The following is a 20,272-nucleotide window of genomic DNA, read 5'->3' as shown; positions in this document are numbered from 1 at the left end:
CCAATTTTCATCCCAGCTGTAAATTCCAGACTGTCAGTTGTTGGTTGGTTGCAGAACATTTCCAAATTATCTATCTGGAGCAAGACTGGCCTTTAATTTCTTTTTCTACTTATGGGTGGTAAACTTTGGAGATAGAAACTCCATCTCCGAAAAGGGAAGGCTTCAGGTTCAAGTACTGCTTTCAAGACTTCCTTTTTTTTTTTTTAATGTGCTTGTTATGATTTAAATTTTATAAAATACTTGAAGCAAAAAGACGGGATTAGCTTGTCTGCAACATCAACACAGGGCAAGCAATGATACATAGATACAAGTTAAAAACAAAGAGATAGACAACAGCGACTTCTAAAAAATTTGGACTGCTGAATGGAATATATATATGTGTGGAAGCTCATTAAAAAGTTTCCTTCAAGACAAAAGGATATCACCCATTCTCAATGGGTGATAAGTATCAGCCTATTTTTACCATCTTCTCTGACCAAAGCAGTGTCCAGTGGCGTTTGACCTACCTACAGACAGAGGAAGAGGTTATTTAAGCAAATGATCTAACCCCTTAAAGACAAGTCTGAGCAGCAGGGAAAGGGAGACCTTTTTCTGAAAGGTTTACTACCTGTCTGTAAAACATGAATATGCAGCTATTGTTCCCATTACATTTCTAATCTAATTTCTCTCCTGCTTAAGCGTATGGAAAGATACCCATCTGTTGAAAGAGCCTCCTTTGCCTTGGGCCATAGAGATATTGATATTTAAATATTTTTTCCTCTCATGCTTTTCTTGCTGCTTCAAATTTTGTGCATCTCCTGAATAGATTCTAAGTCTAATTAAAAGAAAGGTCTGGTATAACATGAAAGATATTTCATTCCTTACAGTTCATTGCAAAAGATAGGAAACAACAACAACAACAAAAAAAAAGGTCTGAAGTAGATTACAGGAAATTAAGTAACACCTACACAAAAAACTATCATCTGACAGTAGCTGAAGACTAGATTTTAGCCAGTATTAAATAAAACCTTTTCACTTCCTTGAATAAAACTTCCATCTACTTGAAAATCTTTATTCACTTTCATGTGTAAAATATTTATAGAAATGTTCATTTCAGAAATACTTGCTACATAAAATAGCATTTTCTTGTTTGGAGGTCATCTGGTCATGGAGCAAAAATGTATTACTGGGGTGACACAATTCTCTGTTCAAAGAGTGACTCACTGCCAGCAATATTTAAATCATTTATGAGCCCAACAGAAGTTGAAATTTGTTTTCATAAAGTTTTGACATAAATTTATGAATGATGAAGTACCTCACTCTGATCAAAGGTAGATAAAAATCATCCAAGCTGCTGTAAAATTATGCCTGTGATTAGGAAAAGGAAAAAACAATGATGACTGCAGAAGTAAAGTATAATACTAGTTGGCAATTTTAATTCCTGACTGCTAATCTCCCACTCAAAGGATACACACAGTTAAGATCACATATAGGATAAGACATTCAGGACACTTGCAAGTTCTCATCTGAATCAAGGTCTATCATGAAAATAGTTTAGTTATTTTATATCATTTTTCTAACAGAAAACTGTTCAGAACCTCACAACAGAGGCAGTTAAGATTTTACTGGTTTTCAGCCCAAATGTATTCATGGCCAGTATTATTCACTTCTTCACTTTCTAACATTGCTTGCTAAAGCTCTTTCTCATGGGACCAGTAATATGTACTCTTCTCTCCATTTTACTAGAAAAAAATTCTAAATGCCTTTAAACATTTTGTGGAAAGAAGTCTGTCTTACATCTACGATCTACTTCAAGAGAAAACATTGCAACAAACATTAATTAGCTTCCCTTAGGTGAATAGCTAAGCAGAAACCAACATGGATAGGGTGATTATACCAAATGCACTGTTGCTGTCACATGATTGAGACTGTACACACCATAATTAGACTGCAGCATAGGAGGCTAATGCCCCCTTAGCTGTCTTGATAAATCCAGGCCTTGTCACCTCCACCAGTGAAAAAGTAGTACAACACTACAATTTATTAAACTCCTGACCTTTCCTAAGGATGCCAGAGTACTTTTGCTATGTCCAAACCATTTAGAATGAACAGAAATTGAGTCATCAATCAGTTTAAATAGACCATGCAACAGCCTCAAGTTAGTAATGTTGCCCACCAAAGATTGTTTTGACTTAGAAATTACATGTGAACAGTCCACTGCCCATCCCTTTGAGACCTTCTTTGCAATAGGGCACACCTATGCATTTTTTAAAATCCAGTAAATAATAGTTCTGACTATTACTTTCATGGAAGGCTGCATTTCATAGACCTCCTTTGGCAGGACAGTACTTAGGTTGAACCATGTTGTATGTAAGCACCAAGAACTGCTTACAGTAATTAAGCAAAATTGGTTCATTTCGGCACTGTCCAAAGGCACCTTCAGAGGCTTCTACATAAGTTGATTTTTTTTTCCCCTCAGAGTAGATTCTCTAACTGTCTGGTCAAAGCAAGACTCACTTGTATGGGACTATACTACTAAAATACCATCCTGATAGCATTCTTGCAAATATGTAATTACTATCAGGTATATTTTCCATAATGCCATTAAAGTTCTTTCAAATACCCAGACACTTAATTAAAGATAACAAAATCAGGTGCTGTTTTCTTGTATATTCCTTTGATTAATATAATCTCAATGATTCACATAATCAAAACAGTGAATATTCCTTTGAACAAACTTTTAATATGAAATCCTCATCTATTCAATGCTCATAAATCAAAATAGTTTTCTGAAGTGGTTTGATATATGAAAATTAATATAATGTTGAGCTTCTTTTCCCCTTTATTTAAAATATTAGGGGCCTTTGGCATAAAAAATATTCATGTATATAACTTAAAATTGGATGTAAAATCAGAAATTACAAAAACATGAATGGTTTTCATCACATTAAATGAGCATTCACGTCAGTGAAACATATTCAAATAATAGTCTACTATTTTTGCATCTTTCCCTCTTATTTATGAAAGGATAACAATTTCCTCCTAGTCAGTCTCTTCCAAGTATTCTCACAACTAAAAAGAATACATTTTTTATTGTCACAATTTTTGTAGACAGTGTCGGTATTCATACTTTCTTGGGCTGAGATTGGCCAGAGAAGTCATATGGTCTTGTTTCTGTTCTGTGGGTGGATACATACAAAAGCATCGTTACTGTCACTATTTGATTTCTGCAATTACTCACAGACAGGGATCTGGAAGCTGCCTTCCAGAAGCATTACAGCCAGTAAAATTCAAATTCAAAAGAAAATGAAAGTCCAAGGGTTGAGAGTATCACTAAGAAAACCATGTAAAAACCTCTTTTGGGTAGTATAAACTATATAAAAACAATGAATAGTGTAGGCCATGTAGGTGCTTGTAGCCTTTAGTGTTAATGGAACAGAGCAAGAAAGAGTGAAAATTTAACACACCTCTCCTAACAGTAGAAGACATGTAAGAAATGTCTCAGAAAGCAGTGACTAGTGACTTATAATATACACTTTTGCAGGAAATCTAGTTTCCACCCTGAAAACAATCTTCTAGAAATGGAAGAAAATATTGATATATTCCAGAATAGTGACAAGAGAATCACTCATGATGTGAGTGATTTCTCCCCTTATTAATATACAGACAAATCCCAAGAGAGATCCTTTCCTGAAGAATTAAAAATCCATCTCTGGTATGGGGGACAGAAATTAAGTCCTTGCTGAATCAGACAAAGCAAAGATTTCAAAAAGGTTATCCCCTTCCAGGCTACTGACTAGACTGTTTAATCTGGACTGGATTATGTTTTTCTGTTAACTTTAGAGCAAAACCCCCATACCTTTCAGAACAGTCATGGCATTTCCTGCAAAGAAAAGTGTCTTTGAGGTATCACCACCTTCTGACAGCACAATATGTTGTCCCAAACAACTTCAGTTATTAGTTGATCTCACTTAATAATTATTTACGTCAATCACTTTACAATGGAGATTTGTTTGTTTGTTCGTTGTTGTTTTTTCCCATAGTGCATAATAAAGTAGTGCTCCACTAAAATAGGATAAAATATCTTTTAAGTTTTGGGTATTAAAGTTAAAAGATTAGATGGACCATTAGACTTTTCTGGCATGCTAGCACCTTCTGTAGTGAGAAGCCTTGAGCAGATCGTGACAGAAACAATACATAATAAAGTGAGATTTGCAAGATAATCAATCAACTTTGATTACTTTGTTCTAATCAAGTTTGCTGTATGGAGTATTACACTACTCACTTATCTGCTCTGAGAGGAGGACACCACAAAAAGAGAAAACTGACAAACAAAAACCAATATACATCTTGTATTCAGAAAAGCAGTTCCCAGAGACAGGTCTCAATTAAGTTAAATTGAGACAGTCAAAAGACTGTGAGAGTGAAAATTAAATTTATAATTTAAGGGCAAGGAGGTAAAGAAAGTTCAAAAAAGCAAGAAAATAAATAGCAATAAAGAGAAAACTGTGATGAAAACTAAAAAATAGGAAAAGTCGATGTATTTTTCTGTAGTTTTTATGGAAACTGCTTTTATCTCAATGGTTCTGGACTCAGCTCTGCTCCAGGGAAGGTCTCACTGCACGCTATTCCTCAATCTCTTCACCCATCACTAAATACAGTTTTTCAAAGGAAGAGAAATAACAGATTGCTTCCTCGAGGGCCCTGAAATGAAGGAGATGAATCTCTATGCTTTTCCTCCTGTGTAGTGGTTTGTGTGTTGATTGAAGCAGACATGAGGAAATTGGACCAAATGGTGTTGTTAAATCCATTAGTAAAATGACATGCCCTTGTGAAGAAAAAAACCTCAGAACTTTAACAGTTTGCGCAAGGAAAAAATGTACAACCAAGACACTTAACTCCTTTGTGAGTTATTATCCTACTAAGTATTTGTTTAAAGTTTCACCATATGTAGAGACTTGGCAGATGCTACAACTTGTGTTTTGAAGTTATTTAACAGGTTACTCTTAAAATATCTTATAATTGGAACATTACCTGTTTAATAAATAGAGCTCATTTAAAAGAAAAAAATAGCTATATTCTTTGACATGGATTTCTTTGTGAGCCACTTGTCGTGGTTTAACCTGGCAGGCAGCCAAATACCACGCAGCCGCTCACTCACTCCCCCCACCCCCAGCGGGACGGGGAGAGAATCGGAAGGGTAAGAGTGAGAGAAACTCGTGGGTTGAGGTAAAGACAGTTTAATAGAACAGAAAAAAAAGGGAAAATAATAATGATAATGATAAAATATACAAAATGAGTGATGCACAATGCAATTGCTCACCACCCACGCTGACCGATAACCAAGTAGCGATCAGTACTTCCTGGATCACGCCTACCCTTCATATACTGAGCATGACGTCACATGGTATGGAATACCCCATTAGCCAGCTGAGCTGGCTGTCCTGATTATGTTCCCTCCCATCTCGTGTACCTAGCTCAGTCAGTAGGCACGGGAGCTGTCCTTGGACTAGGAGGGCACTTAGCAACAACTGAAAACATCAGTGTGTTATCAACATTCTCCTCATACTAAATCCAAAACACAGCACTAGGAAGAAATTTAACCCTATCCCAGCCGAAACCAGGACACCACTGTAACTTAAATGTATAGCATGTGGTCATTTTTAAAAAGGTATTATTAAGGCATAGAAACTACTTCAACAGACCTCATTATTGAAAGAAATTTAAAGAAAGACCTGAACCTCTCAGTGCATATATTTCCAGAATTACATACAAAATTCTAGAAACCTATTTCTAGAATTAAAAGATATAGTTGTTGAGGGGGGAAGAGGCTTATAAATACTACAGATTGCCTCATAACGGCTTATCTTCTCCAAAGCAGGAAATGTTCAGTGCTTGAGAGTATCAGCCATAGGGAAACATTACCCTGAGTCTGACATTAGATGTGAAACTGCAACACCAAAGTCAAAGCAGGGCAGATACTCTGTGGTGTGCCCCGTGGTCCATGACCTTTTGTAAGTAGTTAGTGAAGCTCTGTCTGCTTGCTAAGCTGCGAGCTGGTGCATACCTGTGTGCTGCTGGTCCCTCGGGGAGGAGACGGCACATATTGACACCAAAGGAGTCACTAACAGTGGGCTGTACAAAGGGACCCTGCAGTCTGGGCTGTAAGGGTGGTGAAGTTGCATACTCTCTACCAGCCCTGAAATATGAACATTGTCAAAGAGAGGAGATGTATTGCTGAAGAGTTCCTCAGGCTTGCTGGAAGCCAAATCCAGCTTTGGTCAGAGGTAAGGACAGGAGATTTGCTATTCTTCTATCTGGTGCTCTAGCACCCTGCCAATGGCTTTTGTTAGAATTATGCTTAGGTGCTTTAGTTAAAATTTTTGAGAGATTTGAGGTTATTTTTAACAGTTTCTCCAGAAAATGCACCTTGCTCAGTTGTGCTATCTTTCCACCTGTCTGTTCTTCACTAACAGTTTCATATCTTACTGACACTTGACAGAGACTTCACAAAGAAATTGAATACCTAAGAATTTAGTGAAAATAAACAACCATGTAAAAGAAGAGACACTGCCTCTCTCACTGATGGAAATGTTCTGCTAAACGATGTTATTGTAAGATACCAGAGAACCCATATGGGAGAAAGATATTATAAGTAAAAGCCACAGAAAGGACACTCCTTAAGTTAACTACTCTTGGAGCTACCTGTTATGTGAGAAATTCTGGTTTGCAGTTAGGTCACGGGGTGGTGTACAGAGAAGCAGAGGCATTACATTTTGCAGGATTTCTCTAGAACTTGACACTTGACCAAACTGCACTTTTTGGCAACTAACAGTGTAAATGATCACCTAACATGAGCTCACCCATGCTGTCTCAGTCTTGTTACCAGCAATTGCCATTAAAGGGAATAAAGTGGTTGCTGAGGCTGAGTGCAATGTGGTGTAAAACATTCTTGTTATTATAATGTTGGTTTTGAGGTTGCAGCTTAAGTCTTTGGCAGCGAGCCTGATGTGGTGTATTAAAAAAATATAGTATTCCTAGTAAACACAGAATGTCTGCTGTCAGAATCAGCTTATCAATACATGAACAAAAATGAGGTAGGCATAATTCAAAAGCAACTTGTCGTCTATTGTACAGTAATGCTGCACTATCCCACAGAATCTATGAAATAGCATAGTTGACAAAAAGAGGGACTTTCACACAATGAAAGAGGGCTATTTCATTGCATTTACTATTTTCTAGTAGAGGGTATTATGTAGTAGAGCTATGATTGTGCATAGGGACTGTGGAGAAGGTGATCTACACATGCCAGACTGCCCTGCAGTAACTTGTTTATGCATCCACATCTAAACAATGTAATAACAGATGCTGGAAAAAAAGCAATGCTAGCTGCAAAGAGGTAATTTCTCAGAAAGTTTTACAGCATCCATCAAAGACTCTCCAAGACTGAATCTTCCAGGTCATTCTTTCAGCTCAAAAATGTTCTTTCATATTATATAGCCCTCGTACCTTTAGCACCAAAGAGAGTAAGCATATTGCTTCTCTTTGCAGAGAGAGTGTATGATGATTTTGTTTTCCTACACAAGCACAGTTAATTTTACTACAGCAATTTATTGTTGCCTTGCCTGTTATGTGAATTCTGTCTTGGAGGCTTGGCATGCTCCACACATCATCTGTACTGAGAAGCTTTTGTATACAGGAGATTAAGCTGGTGAGTCATGAATTATAGTCCCTCACTCACTCCCAGTGTGATATGATTTCCAATTTTATCCAGAAAGTACAGTTTGAGTTGGAAGAAGAACTGCAAAATTACATTCAAAAAGTGAGAAAATATCTTCTTTATATCTAGTTAGACAGAGACTGTAATTTCAGAAGAAAATAAAGAAATTACTACAGAAGGATTCAAAACTCTGTGGCAATACCCATGTGTATAGTGCCATACAATTCCAAGCTGAGCCATTAGTACCAGCTGAGGCAGATGTGAAGAACAGTGCAAGCATTTAATGCATGCTGTTTTCAGTTAAGCATAAGAGGCCCAGTAATATAAAAAAAAAAACAACATAGGTTTTCCTTAGCTATCATAAACCCTCCTGACATAATCATATCAATGAAACTTGTAGTAGTCCAGTGAATTTCATGCAGACGAAGTAGATAGTACAGTACTCAGCCTTCATTAAGGAGATGTTTTATTGATATTTGACAGTGCAGGTAGCATGCCAGGCAGCAACACCAGTCTGAATTTTCCTCAAGTCAAGTGAATCTCCAGTAGAACTATGAGAATTTTACCTTTGCAACACACATATGCACCACCCCCCCCAAGACAGAAGTATGCAGATGGCTACAATTTTCTTATTGTCTGAAATTTGAATATAGCGACAGGCAGCTATATTACAATAGTTTTCCAGGGTCTGGAGATAATTTATCAACGGAACTTCAAAGTCATCTTTGGACTTTCAATTCTGCTTGCTATTAAGTAGACAAATATGTAATATTTGAAATGTAAAAATTTTCCCTTTAAATAAAGATCAAGCTGCTTTGAATCAATGCAGTTTCTGAAATTAGCCTTCATTTCTACCTTTTTGTTTTTTTAATCCTCTCACACATGCATGTACTCAATAAAGTTCCTTAAGTTTGCACATATTTAATTATTAGAGGGAGCTGAGTTACAGAGAGGTTAGCTGAAGCTGATTGATGGAATGTTTTCAGGCTAGATTGCACCATTATCGTCACCTTGTTGAAAGCAGTGTTCTTGCCATCCCAAAGAGGCATCAAAGGCTCCCAAGAGAGAGAAACCTCTCTCCACGCTGTTTTTCTTTTTTATTCCTCATTGAGCCAGTTCATAACAACATATGCAGCAATCCTGCACCTTTCCAGTACCAGTTTGGCTTGAGAACAGTAAGATAATATATGTCTTTTACCAAAAATGGACCTTGTTTTAGATTTTTTGTTCTCAAAGTTTTATCTGAAGCCATAATATTCAGAAATCCAATTAATTACTTCAGTGAGAAACATTAGGCCTTCCCATGACCATTCCCAATGTTGTTTGAAATGCTGGTATTTTACACCTGGTGGTCTCCTGTGATCTGCTACTTTTAAGGGTTACCACCTCACTCTTTGCATTTTGTGTGTGTGTGTTTTCAAAAAAAAGCATTTAATGTAGCTGTGCAAATGATATATTCAAAGGGAAGAGGGCTAAGGGAGCAGCAAGAAAATGAGTTTGCAAGCTAAATGATGTGATTTGCAGTCCCCTTGCTTTAGGTCACAAACAGGATATAAGTTTGCTCTCTTGCTTTTTAGATATACATACCTGTCTTTGAAAAGCTCAGCCCAGTGACTTTCCATTTATAGCTGACAATCATTAATGATTGACTGGTTAATTCTCCATCCAGAAGTTAGAAGAGTTATTTAAGCTTTCAGTATATTTTATGCATTTTACTATATTTATGTGAACAAATGTTGTTATGGAAAAGAGTAGTTTTGTCTCAAAAAATCTGTGGATGTATATTTAGGAAGTCAAATGTTCATTGTCAGGGTTTCATGACATTATGGTAAATGGGATTGAATTAATATCTCCAAACATATCCCAAATCTACTGGATTAAAGTATTCTTTGTAGTAACAGACAATTGTCTATGCAGGTTTATATGTTCCAGGTTTGCCCCATGCAGTTTTCAGTCTAACCCCCAGAGCATTCTTAATTTTGTAGCTGCTGTTAATAGTGACCATATAAGTATACCTGTCTTGGAGACAGAAAGATTAGCTGACCTAGTCAGCTGAAAGCGAGGGATTAAGTCCATGCCTGTCTACTCCTACTGACAATTGAATAGATTTTATCAGATTCATTTTTGTTCCCAGTATAAATGTAAAAGCATAAGGTGTTGATATCAAAGTGATATTGCATGCAACTTTTTAATATATAGTAGCACAGAGGCCTCGTAATTGTTATATCTAAAGGCATGAGGTTTTAATACAATTCTTCAGTACTTGCTAACTACCCAAGAAATACGTTCCAGCAGAATTTTCATATAACAACAGCGTGGAAAGAAAAAATCTCCACAGATTCTGAAGAACAACTGTTACTTAATTTAGCTAAAGTCTATCTTTCTCTGGAATTTTTTCCAGGTGCAATGAGAAGCGACAAGACCTAGTTCAGAAATCAAAAAACATGGATTGGTTTGTAATTACTTTTTGTAATTAAGGTCACAGCACCATTGTGTGTGGCAAGGAATAGACCCTATCCATAACAGAAAAGGTCTCCAAGCCCAGATAATTTGATTCTGACTACACACTCAGGAAGATTGGTATGCTTTTATGTTAAGATTGTGTGTATTTGTGAACGGAAAGAATATTAATAAAATATTTGTACGAGTTATTCTAGATACAGCTGGTCCTAAAATACAAAAATTCTCTGTGAACCAAAAAGAACTCATTTGAAAAACATCCCTCAGTCATAACTCACATAGGGAAATAAAGATGCATGCAAAGATATCCAATGAGCTCTTTTTCTTTGTCTCTTTCCATAAAATTTAGCAATTTAAATCATGGCTACATCTTTTCCCCACACTTATCCCCCTGCTCACCAATGACCATTTAAAAGTGGAGAGAGTAATTTTCAAAAATATTTATATAAAGACAATATATCCTTCAACCTTAGAAAATGACAGGCAATTTTATTACCTCATAAAAATCACTGGTTAATATGTGAATCTAATTAGACCTCTGTTAGTTTTAAGTTTCACTTTAAGTAGAAAAGTATGTTGAATTTCAACAACGAACAATGGAGAGCGCTTGAGACATTTATGAAATTGGTCAACATTAACTGCTTTTATTACCACAGTGGCATCGCAGTCAAAACTTACATAATCTGGGTCATAACACCTCACCATTGCCTCCTGATCTGCAACTTGCAGATCAGTAATTGTGTTTGCAGCAAAATGATGCACAATTTTTTTTTAACTTATAGATTTTTCCTTGTCTTAGTGCTAGTAAAAATGATGGGCAGCAGTATGTACCAAAATTTGGTGATGCCTAATAATTTCTGAGCTCATTCTCCCTTTTCTGTTCTCCCTTAAGCAATACTAATCAGTGTCAAAAAATTGAAACTAGCTAAATGTGGCAAATTGGAACAGATGAAGAGAAACAATTGTTTACCTTTTTTTCTCTTCTCAAATGACAACAGAACAGAAAGCTACTGATTTCTGATCTACATGCTGGATAGTGACTCCCTGAAAAATCAGTGCTTAGTGGTAGACTGGCAATGCTGGCTAAGTTAAGAAATCTATTTACCAGCTACAGGACCTGCATTTGGCATGCTAGCCCCACGTATTCAGACAGAACTCCTGGCTTCTTCTCTGAACCCTTCTTTCTTGCTATTGTCCCCACCTGACGTCCATGAGACTGCTGCTCCATTAAGAAACAGATTTTGATTCAGAGGGAGATACCCTACCCTCCAGATTCCAATGTTGGGCTGAAGAAACACCCTGAGCTACCTGTAAAGCCAATGCAATGTATCTCACCTGCCTATGGGAAGCCTGGAGGGAACCTGTACACCACCACTGAAGACTACCATACAGGGTATATATGCATTACCTATATGTCACAGATACCAACCTTGCTGTTCCTTTGATAGGACTTTCTATATGCCAGGGGACCTTTATTGCTGGCTGAATATATATTCTTTTAACCCTTACCACAAAGATGCATAAGACCGACTAAATCAGCCTACAGAGTGTAACAGTGTCAACAGTTACAGTGACTGTGGGCTGGGGCTCAAGCAACAAAGTTAGTTATATTTTCAGTAGGTCAAGCTGTCTTGTGCTCAGAATGAAATAGCACCATTTTCCCCACAAAGAGAAGCCATTCTGAAGAAGGAAAAGTGTCTAAGGGGTTTTAAAACTAAAGCAAACTACAGATACATAGAATTATATACAAGCACTTGATAATGTCCCATGAAAAAGTACTTTAATATATGTTCAGTTGATAATGAAATCTGTGCTAATACAGCAGAACTGGCTAACTGGTAACTGCAGTTCTCTGTTTTTGCAGCCAAAAACTTAGTGCACTAAGATGTGTTTGCGTTCACTGTTCTATTTCTTAGTGTGGAAGAATATCACATGTACATCCAGCCCAAGGAACACATTTGCTTGTCATGTATAACTAACCTACTGATGTAAAAAATGTTAAAAATGTAAAATAAACAAACGAATCATATCTTGTTAGGTCTGATAAGTCACCACTCTTAATTTTTTTTGGATTAATTTTCTCCTTTTGACATTTTTTGAAAGAAACAGGTTCAGATCTGAGTTACAGAAATGAGGACTCTTTTAGAAAGTGTTGTTAACTATTTGTAACAAGCTACCAATTTGAAAGCAATTCCCTATTTGTTGTAAACAAAAAAAGGAAGGTCATTCCAAAGTATTTGCAATGTCAAAACAGTGTTCACATATCTCCAATTACACTTGCTATGAAAAAACTTGTAGACACTGATTGTACTGAAACCTGGCATAGATTCTCTGGATCAATAGTTCTCAAACTTTTTAGCACTACTACAGTCCATGCAGCATTTTCATGTACTTCATGTGGGGTTGACTTTACTGTGTCTAGTCCCGCTACGGAGTTGGGATGCAGCAGGTGCAGAGAAAAACTGCCACTTTTTATAATTAGCATGTATTCTGTGTTGATTTAGTCTTTTATGTCTACAGAAGAGATAATAATTCAGCACTCTGTTGGCCATGCAAAACATAGCGATAAGGCTTGGGTTTTTTGCACTGACAGCAAAGTAATTTTTTTTTTCATTTGACAATGTCTGCTGTAACCATGTGTGCATTTCTGTGTATGGATAAGAGAGCACAGAGATCTCTAAGAGAATAATGAATTCTAATGTACTGTGTCATTAAAACTGCATCTCTCAGACATGGTCTGTTTCACATGCTTCAAAGCAGAACATAGTATAAACTTCAGTATCCCCTTTCACTCAGTTATGCAGAATAAACATGTATTAATTAACCAGGGCATAAATGAAATTCATTCCATGGTGCTGTGGCCATGGACAATAGTTTTATAGCAATGATTCAATCAACTTTCAAAAAAAAACTCCAACCCCACAACAGAGAGGTGGATTACTCTTTGAATTAAAATTTCTCAACCTCATTTAAAATAAGTAACCCTAGAGATGTTTTCTCAAAAGAGGTCTTTTTATATTCCATGCCACAGTCTCAACATGAAGGATTTCAGAGTTTTTTTCCATCTGGAGTAGACAATGCCTCATGACCCTTGAACTGACCAGAGTCACCAGAAATAATTTGAGAATCTAAAAGATCCCAAAGAGTGCCCCTCTTTTGATTTCCATTTATTAATATAACACTTGGAGAAAAAAATTCAAACGTGTTTCTACATGGTATCCAAGTATCTGATATACAGATCTTCAGTTCTGCTCTCTGCTTTCCCAAGGGTACTGCTACGTTTCAGTTTTCACGCCTTGCCGCTCATTGTCAGGCTCTCTTAAACTAACTAGAAGGGTTTTAGAGAGTGACAGCAGGCTGACAATAACACTCTCATTGCATATCTCCTACAGCTATTTAAGAAGCTGATAAAGCTACTGTTGTAACAACCTTACTGCTCCTATGGTCAACAAATATGCAAAATCATGAAGGTTATTAAACCTACCCTAACTCTCCCAGAAAGTGTCCATTAAAAAATATTGCACTTGCTTTCTTCTTTCCTTTAGTAAAAAATCCTCAAAGAATTATCAGCTGATATTTTTGCTTGGTTGAAGGCATCCAGCACATCTTTTAGGTAAAGATTGATTTCATTTCTTTCCTAGACAGAGTGGGGAATTTTTATACTGGTTATTCAGTAGTTGCATGTCTTTTCTACACTTTTACCAAAGTCCAAAATTCCTTAAAGGAAACATAAACTTATAATTGCATAATAGAGTCAGTTAGTAGGCATAAACATACCGAAGAAACAAAGCCCAGACCTGACAAGACCTGACAAGAATCTGAGATTTTGATCTCTTTTAAAGTTGTTTATACCAATATAAATTAAGAATAATTCTAAAGATTTCAGTGGACTTTAGGTGACATGAAATAAACATTACATTAAAGAGTATCTTAATATTTTGTTTAAAGTAACCAGCTCCTGAACTGGAGCTAAAAGTGGATGACCACCGAAAAGATCATTCATTCATTCAGCTTCATTGTTCATTAAATAAAAGAATGTTTGGTTCCCACAAATATTTATGGCATGACTGGTCTTGAAATATTCTTGTTATTCTCTGTTCAGGAAAGGATTTAGTGGATTTTTGCGAGTGTGCCCAGCTGAGTCCTCACGTCAGTAATGATGCCACCCACAAAGTCCTTTCACCTTTGTGGAATCCAGTCAGCCCAGCTCAGGTTCTCTCCTGACCTAAAGAGCTGAACGCATGGGTATTTCCCCACTCTTGCCTGAACAAAGACAAAAGTTGTGTATTGCAATGGAAAAGTGTCTAGTAACGGTCACAGCTTCACAAGCATCATCTTATTTGTCGCCCTTTTTACAGGTGGAAGGAAAACCCTGGTGAGCAGTGGCAGCCCTTAATATGAAACTTTTCCCCCCAGTCATTCATGCCTTTGAAGAGAAGTTGGTGATACGCTGTTCCCAAGATGAATTAAGCATAGTTTACATATTTCTGCATATTAAAAAGGACTATTGTACTTTTGTTAGACATGGGTTCAAATCCTTATTCCAAGTAAAAATGTATAAACATTTATATTTCAGATTTACGTACATGTTTTTATGTTTCATACTTTATATTGTATATTTTTTTGTAAGTATAATGATTTTCAGGGCTGGAGTGGGAACCTCTTTAGCTTTATGCTTAATCCAGTCTTTCACACAGGTGAGCAGAAGTTATTTCTGGAACTGCTCCTCCTGGCTTATTCATATAAAATACTCTACTATATTTCCTATCCTCTCAAATGATTTTCCAGATTTTCTGGCCCTCCACAGTGTTGTTTTAATGCTCTGTTGGCAAATCCTTCTCAGATGGCTCCTTATGTTTCTAATTCTTTAAAATAAAGAATTCCTTTTCTTGCAAAAATGTTCCTGTATGTCCAGTGATGTGTTATTTATAAAGATGCATCTTACTCTTCAACAGTAACATTGTTTGTTATCCCAGACTACCATGAACTAAACTGAAAGATACTTTATGCTTACTGATAATGCCTAGAGAATTTCTGACGGCATATACAGTACTTGAGACCTAATTCTAGTTAACTCACGTTAAAGTCAGGGATAACTATAGAGAAAACCAAAACAGTGCACACAGTCCTAGTGCAATTATACTGAACTACAGCAGAAAAGCAATTCAAATAAAATATTGGGGGGGGAATACTATGTAATGCATTTAAAATACATAGCCCTTTATAATTACATTGTTTTCTGATATGTTTTCTGTATTCTGTATTCAATTTAGCAGGGTTTGTAAACAAAATGCACACTGAATACAATGGCATTCATCTATGCAATATAAACAATTTGAAGTATGCTGGTGCATGGCTTTGAAGACATATGACCCTAGACATAACTTGGATGGATCAGCAAATTGTCAATAGAATAACAGAAGGGATAATATGGAGCCACTATCTTATCAGTTACTAGTTCAAATTTGGCTAAGTCATGTCTAATGGCAATAATTTCATGACTATCTGATCTGATCTGTTCAAAGACTTCCAGGTAATTTGTTGCTGATTGCAATCCAGGTCCCAGTGGAACTGTGTCCAAGTCACAACACACATCACACTAATCGACACTAAGTGTCACTTTTCTTGGCAGATGTGGATGGAAGGTCAAGGATTAACTACAGCATGGAGATCGAATTCCCTTCACAAGAAACAGTCCTGACAGAGGATACTTTGAATGCTGCAGGGAAAGTTTTGTCTTTTGGCTTTTGTGAATGAATAGAGCATTTTCGTCAGCAACATGTTGATGTTCAGCATATGATTCATCTAGCAATCGATTACATTTTAGGAGATAAAATAACCTGTCCTCATATACACAATGATATCTTCTGATTTTGAATCACTGTTTTGTTAACTGAGGTGCTTCACCAAAAACTGGTTTCTTAGTTGTTTGTTCCAAATATTGTCTCTGAAATATACCTTTATTCTTTTTTCTCATTACCAGAATCTGGGAAGTCACACTGTGGGGATTATCACAGTATGCTTACACTGTTTTTATACTCTCTCCTAAACATGTACTATATTGAAGAGATGTTACTGAATTTGATGATCCAATGCATATGTTTTCACATTCTTTGTAAGTTCATATGTTTTGCAATTTACTTAATGATTAACCAAGCTGTTACTGTTTTCTCAAAAAGTAACACAAAGTAAAGCATTAAGAAATCAGAAGCCAGGAATTATTAGATATCATTAAAATTGTGATATTTTGAAATAAAAGACAACCTCTTTTTATTATTATTCTTTTTATTTGGCTCTTGGTGTCTGTGCCTTTCTGAGATACTGGGTCACTTTCCAAATTTTTTTTCCTCTCTGTGAATATCAGACATGAATTCATTATTTTATAATTAATTGTTTTTGCAGTTTGTCCTGTTCCTGAAGAACGTAGGTGACTAGAAGATTGGTGATCACAAAATAAAATCATAAAAATTGCCATCTATTGCTCCCAAACTCATAGTAAGGGTACTACAGAAGCATTTTTTAACTGTTGGCTTTTTCTAACTGGCTAGTTTTTGTTGTTGTCTTTTTATTGCCATAGGTCACTTAAGTTCCCAGAATACTGTTTCTGCCTAACGAGAAGATGATTTAAGCAAAACACATCCTTGAATAAAATTAGTTAAATATTTGGATGTGATAAATTATTCATTCAAAAACTAAACTATAACATTTTTATAGTAGTCTTGCTCAGAGAATCGCAGCAGTATATATATATTTATCTGCATGTCTATTAGTTCTTTTGCTTTCTGCTCAACCCTCAGCCCTCTCTTGTCTTCCCACTTGTGACTTTCAGACCAGGGTAGCATCACGATAGACTTTCCAGTTCTTTATCTCTTGTTTGAAAGCCTGACACTTCCTTACAACATACAGCTTGTCATGGGGTGCATGTCTCAGCAAAATGAACTGGAGGCTTTTTTTTTTCACATGGATAGTCACAGATAAATTGTCACGTACATGCTGCACTGAGAACTGAGACAGTTGCAGGTAAAATATGGACTCATTCATCCTAATTTCTGTAATCAGAGGCTTCATAAAAACGTGTGTTGGGAGGGGAAAGAGGAAGAGGGGGAAATCAGGGAAGCTGCAAGAAGAAAAGTTTCCTCTTTCAAAGTTTGGAGCAGGAGAGTAGGCCATTTTCCAACCTTTCCCTTCACAGTTCGATAGAAATTTTAACCTGTGTGCCCACCACAATACATATTTTGGAAATACTCTTATGTGCCTGCTTGCTAGTGCTTATAAGAGAGGAACAATGATATTTATGGCTGGTGCTTCTGAAGTCCACATCTCAGAAGAACTGATAAAGTTCAAAACTTCAAATTCCTGAAGTCAATGTAATGCTTCAGTGTACCTATCAGATAGTGCAAATGTGGTATGCATTTGGCCAGCCGATGCTCTGATGTTGGACACAAATCATCAATGCACTATGAAAGGACTTCTGCACACAATGATCCTTAACATGAGCTGGAATTACTGCTTTTCTTGGCTTTCAGAGGTCAAAGATGTTTCAGAGATTTTAAGAGGTACCTGAAGTTTTTCTGCTACCCAAAATATCCGGGTTTTGTTTTCAGAGAGAGAAAATCAACCTTCTCCATTCTTATCCATTGCCATAGTAGTATTAGGTGAATTAACCTTTTGATTGTCTTATGTTTCTCAGTATGTAAGCTAGGAGAATGAAACCTTAACTTCTCTTATGTTCCCCACACAGAAAAACAACTGTTAACAAGCCATTTTTTACACTAGATCCCAGAATAAGGTGAATTTTTCCTGAATTTCTGCTTTCTGTTTCAGATTAGTAAAACTGTTGGCAATCTTTGTCAAACAGTTGTTGGACTTCTTTCAGCTTTCAGCTATTGCTTACAATGTTGCTATAATATTTCATGCAATATTGTTCACAATTTAATTTATTGAAGAGATCTTGGTTCTTTTCAGCAAAAATAGGTCAATGATTTGAAATATCTTGAGATAAGAGGTAGCACTGGCCTAAAATAGAGGAAAGCTGAATTCTGTTAGTAACTGCAAGTCAGTCGCTTCTTTCCTTGTGTCCTGTTCCCTCTTCTATCTTTCATATAACTTTGTCTAATTTATAAGGTCATTTAGGCAGATACTCTCTTTTGCTGTGAGTCTGTGCAGTGTAGAGAAAAAAGGGGTCCTCATGTTGCCTGGATAATGGAATAACAGTAGGAACAATAGCAACACTAAAAATGGAGAAAATATCCACACAAAACCTTTCAAAGTGGCGGCATAGGGCAGAAAAACATGTTACTTTTTCACAAATCACTGATTTGTGAATTTACAGAACTTTACTCTGGGGACTGCAAATCCCTTTTCTAGGTGCTTTGCACCTGCTTATCTTCTAACACCTTTGTAGCTTTAACTTCTGTTTGATGCTCTGAGTTCACTGGGTCAAATAAATTCCTGATGTAATGCCACTAAAGTAAAAGAAATTATATCGGAGTCGAACTTGGCCCATTTTGTTTGTTTATCATATAATATTCCCTCCTATTTCATTTGCAACTACACTTTCTGATTATTTTTAAAATATACTTACTAGTATACATAGATGTGAGACAAATAAAGCACATTTTTGTATGACTATATTAAACAACTGTTACTTGAAATATTCTTCACATTCATATTAAGATCAAATTAAGTTTAAGAATTCCTCAGATGAAGCAAAAGAAGACAGAATAGAAGACCACTGAAATGGAGTCTATAAATCTTTTTTCAAAGATATTGAAGAACATCCATATAATGTAGATATCCAAGCTAATGAAAAAGTTCAGGTAGCAGTCTCACTGAACAGCAAAAACATGTAGTAGTATAAATTTTGGTATGAGTGCAGAGAGGGAAAGAGTCTCCAGTACCTGAGCTGACAGTTTTATAATTAAATGACAATTTTCATTGTTGATCCATAGGCACCCTAGCGACTGAATTTTAGTGAATACCTCTTAAAAACTAAATCCCTAATTCTTTACTTAGTTTGCTCAGAAATATTTTCTTTCTGTGAAAATGTTTATACTCATTAAAACTGAAAAAGTTTGTGAGCATCTATCAGTTTCATCAGCTTTTCCACGGAAACCTGTGGGTTTCCTATCCGCTTTCCTACTCTTTGGTTTCCTGTGTTGCACTGTGTTGTGCTGTTTACTAGGCAGGACCTAGCCTTTCGAGAAAGACAGCTGGTTCCCTGTGAATTTCATCCAGAGCCCTCAGGACATCTAGTTTCCACAATAAGTAGAAAAGGACAGCTGCTTGGTCTACAGGCAACTCAGGAAGCCTCATCAATTATTTTTTTTTTCTTAAATGGCAAAAAGAAATGAGTTCCCACTGTTTCTAAACAAAATTTTAGAAGGGGAAGGTTTGAAATGCTAGGGATTAATTTCAATCCAGGGAACTTTATGCTTACTTGAAGATTTTCTGTGATACAGAGTGCCAGAAGATGAACATCCTTAAGCCATCCCCAGAGACTTTCAGACATGTAATTCCAAATGTTTATATTTTTGTAATATACTTTATTATAGTTCTTTTTCATAGTACTGTCCAGAAGAAATAACACTTGTTTGTTATTACATGCAGTTTGAAGTACAATATCATGTAATTTCAATAGGCAAACTTTGTTGTATTATGAAATCTAGTTTTCCAAGTATTTTTGTTTCTCATCACTGTAGTATCTTGCTGTGTAAGGTAGAGAAAGGGAAAAAACTTAAATAGACTGCTCTTTTTTTTTTAAATTATTTTATATTTCTTCCCTTTCAACACCAGTGCCACCATTCACTATTTTCCTTTCATGTTTGCACTATTACCATTTAAATTCTTGCAGTAAAAACTTTTATTCTGGGAAGGCACCTAGAGACTTTCCTGTGAAGGATTTGTTTTTCTTGCTTTGTGTTTTTGATACCAGCAAACCTGTGCAATTGCAAACCCCTTGTGGCCCATTACTCTCGGGATGTGCATGAATTCCACTCCATCTTTCTGGCTGGCTGAAATGAGACTCCATGTGAGGAAATCTTCTCTCCAATTCCCACACTTCAGCAGGACGTGAAATGGGAGTTTGAGTTCTTCCTGGCCCACCCTGCTCAT

This window comes from Calonectris borealis, chromosome 5, assembly GCF_964195595.1.
Source record: "Calonectris borealis chromosome 5, bCalBor7.hap1.2, whole genome shotgun sequence".
In the NCBI taxonomy this organism is placed as follows: Eukaryota; Metazoa; Chordata; class Aves; order Procellariiformes; family Procellariidae; genus Calonectris; species Calonectris borealis.
This window is presented reverse-complemented; position numbering follows the sequence as displayed.